The following is a 9,466-nucleotide window of genomic DNA, read 5'->3' as shown; positions in this document are numbered from 1 at the left end:
CACTCCTGTTTAAGACAGTGAGGGTATGTCAAAAAACTCCTATCTCATTTTCTCCTCCAACTTTAAAATTGTCCAACATTGCTGTTTTACCTTTTTTTTGCAAAGGGTGTTTGACCCTCCTTGCAGTTTTTTTTACTTTGTAAACACTGGGTCGGTACTTCTGCAGTGATGTAGGCGACAATTTTGAAGTTAGAGGAGAAAATGAGATGGGAGTTTTTTGACATACCCTAACTGTCTTGAACTGGAGTTAGTCAAGATGAGCATTTGAGGTTAAGTATACAAATTGTAATTTTTTTAGAAAATAACTGATTGTTTCGCTGGGTAAAACCCTTATTCCAAGGCTTGGATCGTTTAAAGACCTTTGAAGATGCATTGAAACGGCTTTTTATCTTTCAGTCCGTTGAGCACCATTGAAGTCCACTATTTGAAAAATCCTGAAATGCTTTCCTCAAAAAACTGAATTTCTTTGCGACTGAAGAAAGAAAGACATGAACATCTTGGATGATATGGGGGTGAGTAAATCATCAGGAACTTTTTATTGGAAGTGGAGTAATCCTTTAAAGAAATGAGAGCATTTTTGTTTCCCTTACTATGGTGAAATATGACCTGTGCATTTTCTTGACAGGTTTAGTGAGTTGCAGCACACAGACACAAATGAAAACACATTTTTTCCAGCATTATATTTCAGGTGCTTTGGTGAACCTCACAGTTAAATGTCCAGGTCATATTTCATCCTAAAATTAAAAGGGGAAAACTAATGCTTAAAGAAAATTAATCCTGTTTCAGGAACATTATGATGTTTTGCTTTGTGAGATTATTCTCATGCCAATTAAAATGTATTTTTTTGTAGTTATTGTCTAAATAATATTACTTTATTGAAGTAAAAGCTACGGGAATTAATTTTCAGTTCAATATGCATACATTTTAAAATGCAAATTCAAATTTAAAAAAAAGAGCAAATAAATGACTGAAAGAAAAAATTGTCATGCTGCAACAAAAATAGGCTTTGATTTCTTAAATGCAAAACAATATTATTTGTTTCTTATTTTAGGTTCATATATGATCTGCGCATTTTCAAAGGCAAGAAATAAATTATATTTTGCATGAAGAAAATACAGCCTTTTTAAGGACTGTTATGAAGTTTTGCTTTGTGAGATTATTTTCATGACAGTTATAAAATTTAATTTAATTAATACTATCGTATTACATTTTAAGTAGCATTTTACATCCGCTTACATTTAAGATGCAGATATTAAAAGTACAATAAATGCATGTAAATATAATGTATTGCATCAAAATGTAATGTTAAACATTATTTGGAAAATGCATCAAAATAATGTCACAATGCAACACATATTAATTCAGTTTAATTACCTATTCCATGACACATAAATACTTTCAATGAAAATAATGGAACAAAAAAGGGTTTTGTTTTGTTTTCTTAAATGCGAAAAATATTTCTGGTTTTAAGTTCATTTTGAAATACGGCCTGCACATTTTCTTGAGATTTGCCTTATCAGTTTTATTCCATTTGAACGCATTCATATGGTTGCAGCTGTGTATTTAATAATTTGATGCTTGTATCTAACTTTTTGAAAAAAAAATCTGTCTATATTGTATACTGCTTATGTATAATATTAGTGCTTTTGGGGCAAAGGAACGTCATATAGATGATAATATCACTCTTTCTTCTCTAGCCAGTGCTTTGTTTCAGACGTTTCTCCACACAAGCGAGTGTGTGTTTAACTGGAAGCATAGCTTGCAGGTTGATTTCGTCATTAATATTAATGTGGACGGTGTATCGTACCTGTCCCTGGTGCATTTGCTCCTTTCAAAGCCGTCACACTCACTCTGATGTCTGAGAAGCCTTGGGCATCTTGAGAGCTTTTCTCTGCATATTGACACTGGGGTCAGTCCATCAGGGAATTACTATGCTGACAAAGAGATGCTTTGAGTGTTTTCTTTGTTTTCGGTCAATACCAAGCTGATATCTCTGTAATAATGCTTAGCACGATTAATTGCTAGTTATTTAGAAAGCAAAAACATGAGGGACTGAATGGGAACATTTCCAACAGATCATTTTGATTACTGTATGGGTCATTCCCTGTCAACTCAACCAGTCCCCGGCTCAAATTTTTGATTTTGCTAATATTTATTCTGAAGAAAGATAGACATGTATAGTAATGAAAGCCAAAATATTAAATATCATGGATGAATAATTACTGAGTAATCCACTATTTTGTAAAAGCAGGTCAAAATGACAATTTTCTCCTGAGATTCAGAGTCAAGTTATGGGGGGTAAAAATGGCCTCAGAAAGATGGCAGCATCATAATGTTATTTTTACACAGAGATTGGTAGTTATATTAGTAAAATATGTTGACTTTAGCAATCTTTGTAACATTATGTACCAATGGTGACCATTCAGAAATGGGGAAACGGCACTTTTCTCAAGTTTTTCTCCAATGTTTGCATGCCTGTAACTTAAGAAGTATTAAAGATATTCTAACACCCTTTTAAATATTGGCTCTTAATAAACTTTCCTTTTGTCATCTTAATTTTTAATGCCCTATGAGATTCGCTTCCAGAGATATCGGAACTTCAATATGACTACAGGAGTACATCATTAAAATGTAGACACATTCAGTGGTCAAAAACCAAATGTGGGTCAGTTTGAAAAAAATGCAATACTTCTTTTATTTTAAAGAGGAATGACTGAAGAACAAATAATGTTAAAACTGGAGATGTATCTCGTTTCTTTCCGCCAAAACAACTGCATTGAACATGTGTGAGTGCCATAAATATTCTTTTTCCAAAGTTTGTGCGCATATAACTCAGGAAGTTTTATAGATATTGCAATATGATTTTAGATTCTAGTTCTTAATAAACTTTTCATTTGGAATATTAATTTTCAAGGCCCTACATCATTCAGTCCCTGAGATATGGGGATCTCAATGAGGCTTCATTTTTTGAAACACCCACATTTTGGTTTTTGACCACTGGAAAGTGTACATTTTAATGATTTACTCCTTGAGCCATATAGAAGTTCCAATATCTCTGGAACCGAATCTCATAGGGCATTAAAAGTAAAGATGCCAAAAGGAAAGTTTATTAAGACCCAATATCTAAAAGGGCATTAAAGTATCTTTAACACTTCTTGAGTTACAGACATGCAAACTTTGGAGAAAAACTTAAATAGTGCTGTTTCCCCATTTTTGAATGGTCACCATTGGCAGATAATGCAACAAAGATTGCTAAAGTCAACATATTTTACTAATATAACTACCAATCTCCGTGTAAAAATAAAATAATGATGTTGCCATCTTTCTGAAGTCATTTTTACCCCCCTCTAACTTGACTCTGAATCTAAAGTGAAAATTGCCATTTTGGCCCTTCCTTTACAAAATAGTGGATTACTCGGTAAATATGCATCCATGACATTTAATATTTTGGCTTTCATCACTACACATGTCTATCTTTCCTTAGAATAAATATTAGCAAAATCTAAAATTTGAGTTTGGGAATTGTTTTAAATTAGTTTGATTTGACATGGAATGACCCTATATGTTATTTATGAGCTCATGGTGAAGTATATTTATGGACTTTCAGCTTGTGGCAGTTTAATATCAGATCCGTTCATGCATGACTTCAGCTAGCGCTCTGAAAAACTGAGAAACTCTGATTATATTAGCTGTTTTTGTACTGAGGAGGATGGCGGTTTTTCTTTAATGTAATTGTTTCTTACCCAGAAAGCCTTTTTTGGTGTAGTTTCATGACTAACATTAAGTTTACTGTTGTTATGTTGGGGATATTTAATGAGATGTAGGATTTAAAGTACTTGAAATGCTGTTTTGATATTTTAATTTATTGGATCTAACTGAAAGCTCATTAGTGCCATGATTTTTTTTTTAACAAAGGGAATATTAGTGGGTTTTTTATATACATAATGCACAGTTTTGCACGTTTTTTTTAAGTTTGTAATTTATTTGGAGTAATTTATTCTCGATGTGTAGAGTTAAAATTATAAAATTGTAAATACAGACACATTTTAACACAAATCTCAACTATTAAAGTCACAAATAAATACGTCTGTGAATGTCAACATCAAACATTCTCTCTCTTTTTGTTTTATGAATAATCACAGAAAATTTTTAGTGTCCATGTGTCAGCAAAAGTCCTTTATTTCACAATTATTTTTTTATAAAAAAAAAGACCTGAAAATGTGACAATATAATATTAAATAATCAAAATAATAATAAAAAAATTTAATAATAATATTTTTTTTTCTTTTGTATTTCTCTAAAGAAAGAAGGTCAGACAGGTTTGGGTGGACTTAAACACATTATGAGCAACCCTTCCTAGGAATTATGTAATTGGGGGAAAAAAGGACTTCAATTATAAAAGTGCCCATGGCATTTAAAGGTTTTAAAACCAGGCTTCCTCACATGCAGGAATCCTTTTTTAATTTATTTTTTTATTTTTTTTGAAGACGAAAACCAGTGGTTGACGTGTGTAAATTAAGATAAGAAGAGCCTTGACTTTTAACTGGTTTAGCTTATTTTTAAACTTCTTTGACTTACTTTAAATAAATGCAATTTCGAGAAATATAACGTTTTTTGCATCTCACCATTCTGATATTTCTCTCGCAATTCTATGTTTATTAATTTCTCAGAATTCTCAGTTTAAATCTTTTGATTCTGGCTTTTTTCTTTGAAATTCTGAGTTAATATCTCACAAATAAACAATTCTTACATTTCTGAAGTTTTTTTTTTTACCTCAGAATTTTAAAATTCTGACCTTGGAATTCTGATTTTTCTTTTTTATCTCACAAACCGTTTTTTTCCCCACCAATTTCTGAAAATACATCATGCAATTCTGACTTTTTTCTTGCAATTCTTAGTTTGCATCGCGCAATTCTGACTTTTTTTTTCTTTGTATTCTAAATTCTAAATCTAAATTCTGACATTTATTTTCCTCGGAATTTAACATTTTAATCTTAATTCAATTCAATTTAGTTGTTTTTTTCCTTGGAATTTATAGTTAATATCTCACACATCATTTTTTTCCCCACCAATTACTGAAAATACATTTCTGACTTTTTCCTCAGAATTCTGAATTCTCATCTCACAATTCTGACATTTGTTTTCCTCAGAGTTTTATTTTATGATTCTGACATTTTTTCCATGTTTATTTTCCATATAAGTTTTTCGTCAGAAGTTTATAGCTTATATCTCCCAATGACTTTTTTTCGTAATTATTTTTAATTTGATTTTATAATTCTGTTTTTTTTTCCTGCATAATTCAGAGTTTTTCCTTCTGAATTCTCAATTTTCATCTTACAGTTATGAGTTTTACAATTCTGAATTTGAGTTGTTTTTTTTACCAATTTCTGAAAATACATTTTGGAATTCTGACTTTTTTTTTTATCTCATGATTCTGCCATTTTTTCTTCAGAATTTTGGAGTTTATGTTGTGCAATTCTGAGGTTTTTAATCAGAATTATGAGTTTATATCTACAAATGACTTTTTTCGTAATTATTTTTTTCTTGCAACTCTTAAGTTTTGATCTTATGATTCTTTTTTCTTTCCTTTTTATTGCCCCACATAATTCTGAGTGTTTTCTCAGAATTCAGAATTTTCATCTCACAATTCTTAATATTCAGAGTTTTTAAAAAATATTCAGTGTTTTTTCTTTCTAAATTCTGAATTTTCATCTTACTTTTTGAATGTTTATTTTTCTAATACTATTCTAATGTTTTACGATTCTGTTTTCTTGCAATTCTGAGTTTATATCTCACAAATCAGACTTTTTTTCGCCAATTTCTGAAAATACATCTTGTGGTTCTGAATTTTTTCTTGCAGTTCTGAGTTTTCTCAGGATTCAGAACTTTCATCACACAAATCTGACAATTGTTTTCCTCAAAATTCTAAATGTTAATCTAATGATTCTGCAAATTTTTTTCCCCCTCTGAATTTTGGAGCTTCTGTTGTGCATTTTTTCCCATCGAATTCTCAGTTTATATCTCCCTGTTTTTTTTTGTGTTTGTTTGTTTTGTAATTATTTTTTTCTAGCAATTCTGAGTTTTCATCTCATGATTCAAATGTTTTTTACCCTTAGAATTTACAGTTTTTCTCAGAATTCTGAGTTTTACACGTCTAACTTTTTTCCTTGAAATTCTGAATTTGCATTTAACTTTTTTTTTATGAATTGATTTATTTTCGAATACCTGAACTGACCACATAAAAGAATATAACTCTGAAAAAAAGTCAGAATTGTGAGATTCACAATTGCCTTTTCAATGATTTTATTCTACAGAAACAAGATTTCATACTCATGGTTCAGACTTGGGGCCAGATTTACTAACAGATTGGCATTAAAATAGTCATGCAGTAAAGAATTATCACTGAAAATACAATAATATACATATACAATAAGGTCACTTTTGTGCCTGACCTTATTGTATATGCATTTGTAGGAGTTTCCCTTTCAGGGGAGGAAAGTATTAAAATGAATAAATTAAATGCAATTTACTAATGTTTGCGCACGCCAAATTACAGGTATTTGCTCCACTATTTAACGCCCAAAAAAACCATCTTAAAGCAGGTGGTAATTTATGCTTCTCTTGGTAGATTGCACTGGTCATTATGGAAATGATCTGGCGGCGTCCTTGTTCTTTAATGTGCGCATTGTTAGTAAATCACATAGAATTTTCCCCTCCCATCTGCGCTTTTATGGAAGTGTGCTCTAATGCTAATTTGCCCTCTTTAGTAAATCTGGCCCTTATACATCAAGTGAGAGCACTGACTCAGATTGTCCAGTAGATGGAGCAGTGGACATCATGAGATGCGGCTCATTTACTAAAGTGTCTGGAGAGAGAAAGGAGACTAGAGAGGGAGGAGGGGCTGTGAATCAAGAGCCAGACTACTGAAGAAAACAGACACAATAAAAATGACATTGATAAATGAAAGCTGGCAAACCATTGGAATGCCTCTACGCTTCAGTCACGACACGAGCGCCAAGAACACACATCTACATTTCAAATCGAGACACGATCTGTGTTATTATCAGAAGGCAAAGCCAGCGGTGAAGAAACCTCAACAGCAACACAAGATCATCAACTGGCATTTGAGAAGATAGAAAAATGCTCTGGATGAGTGACGTGATCAGATGTGTCAGTGGGACACAAGTGTCGTCCGGTTCTCTTAACGTTCACATGCATTATTCAGTGCAGGATGGAGCCACAGGAAGCACAATCGACCATCAGATGGACTGATAGACTGGAGACTCGAGCCCAAGGGAGAGAAGAGAGCGCCATTCCTCCATGTCCTGTATTAAAGGTGGCCTGTTACCTGTCAGTCTGTCACCTGAGGCCTGAATATTTAATGTATACGCCGTTTGTTCCAGCCGTTTTACTGTGCTCATGTAAAGTGATGTTGAAGAGGCTTTTAAAATCAGGTGAAGGACCTCGAGTAAAAACCACTCCAGTTTTCTCAGGATTCACACTGTCCTTGTTCCTAAAAAGAGTGAAAGTGAATTGAGTGAGAATGCATTCATCATATTGTTTGTTTTCGTACTGCCAGTAGTTCAAATTGCGATCCTGAAAGAACAAGAATGGCCTGCATTACAAAAGAAAATGCCAGATTAAAACGCTTTTCAGTGTTACACGTCAATTCACACTCTTAAAAATAAAGGTGCTTCACGATGCCATAGAAGACCTTTTTGTCTAAATGGTTTCATAAAGAACTTTTAACATCTGAAGAACCTTTCTGCTTCACAAAAGGTTCTTTGTGGCGAAAGAAGGTTCTTCAGATTATAAAAAGGTTAGAAAGAGATGATTCTTTAGAACCTTTGACTGAATGGTTCTTCATGGCATCGCTTGAAGAACCTGTTTTTTTTTTTAACGTTTAGGGATTAAATCTATTCGGTTTTTAATATTTCATTAGCACATTTTCCTTCCACACTCTTCACAGAAATCTCCACGTCATTCTTATGGGATGTACAGTAATTAAATGTGACAACTTATGAGGTGACAAATTAAGTATGTGAGTTTTTATAGACTTCTTTGAATATAAGGCATGTTTATTGTAATGTACAGCTTTGAATGATAACAGACCTTTTTTTTAATTCAGAAACTCAATTAATGATCATTTTAAACTAGATTTTATGTATTAAGATTTCCCCTAGAAAGTAAAATCTATTTTTTAAATAAGTATATTATTTGTGTTTAAGTAGAGACACTGCAGGCAAAAACGCTGTTTTTTCATGCACCTATCAAGTTTGAGATTTTGGGCTTTTTAGTTTTTACATAAAGTGTTTTTTTTTTTTCAGACTAGTGGAAAGAAAACATCCAAAAAAACTCTGTTAAGTGTTTCTTTTATAGCACTTTATCTACTTGTGTCAATAGATTTCAATTACAAGCCATATTTTTAAAGGCCATTTTCTCAAAATGAGTTTTTTTCTCCTACCCTGAGCCATAAATCTCCACTTCAGTAGCACTTACACACACCAAACTTGACATTTTTATTCCTGACTATATTCTGAAGGTTTTAATAGAGGGATTTGTTCATATATTTTGCTTGATTTCATACAACATTTTATTCCCTAAAAAATGGTGTTAAAAAAAGTTTCCTGTCTGTTCTAAGTATTTTCTGAATTATGTTGTGACGAAATGAGATACCCAAAGTTCCCTCTGTAAAAACTTGACTCTAATACGTCAAAAAATTTTAGAATTTTGAAACTGACTTCATCCAGGGTTTAGATTTTTGTACTAGAAATGTATGCAAATTAGCACGTATTTCATTAAATAATGCTTCATTTGCATATTAAAACCTAACATTTTAGAAAACTTGTAATACAAAAAATGTTTGCAATTATCAAAGTAATCAATCAACTGAGTAAGGTCAGAACTATTAGTTTTTTTTTTACCCTATTCACCTGCAGTGTCTTGCCTTAATATAAACAATAAATATGACAATTTATGTTTCCAACTTTTTTTTCATAAAAACGGGCGTGGCCATTTGTACATTGTATCGGTGTGGCTTCCGGTCTCATCCACGTCCAGCTATCTTTAACTGTACAAAACAGCTTGTTGCTGCTTGATGTTGAAAATTGGTGTTTTATCATATTGTTTTAATGTATTATGTTAATTATGAACACACTGGTTTGTAGTGCAAACAGTTTTATCTTTTACTGCACACGTTATTGTTCTTCTCATCATTTCTAATAACGAACCGGAAGTCTCGCCCATAAACTAACTTTCGCATTGAAGAAAAAGGTGGATATGCACAAGCTAACCATTAAAATTGATAAAATCCTGTTGCTCCTTCAGACAGAAGTATGACGGTTGCTTGAAAAAGCAAAAGTTACCAAAAGCTTATTTAAAATGGTTTCCCTCTGTATTTACAGTACATAAACATTCTCATAAATCAATCTATCTAAAGGCTAATGTACTGAGACATCCAAAAGTA

Source organism: Garra rufa, chromosome 1 (assembly GCF_049309525.1).
Source record: "Garra rufa chromosome 1, GarRuf1.0, whole genome shotgun sequence".
NCBI classification, from domain to species: Eukaryota; Metazoa; Chordata; class Actinopteri; order Cypriniformes; family Cyprinidae; genus Garra; species Garra rufa.
Note: the sequence above shows the minus strand (reverse complement) of the source record.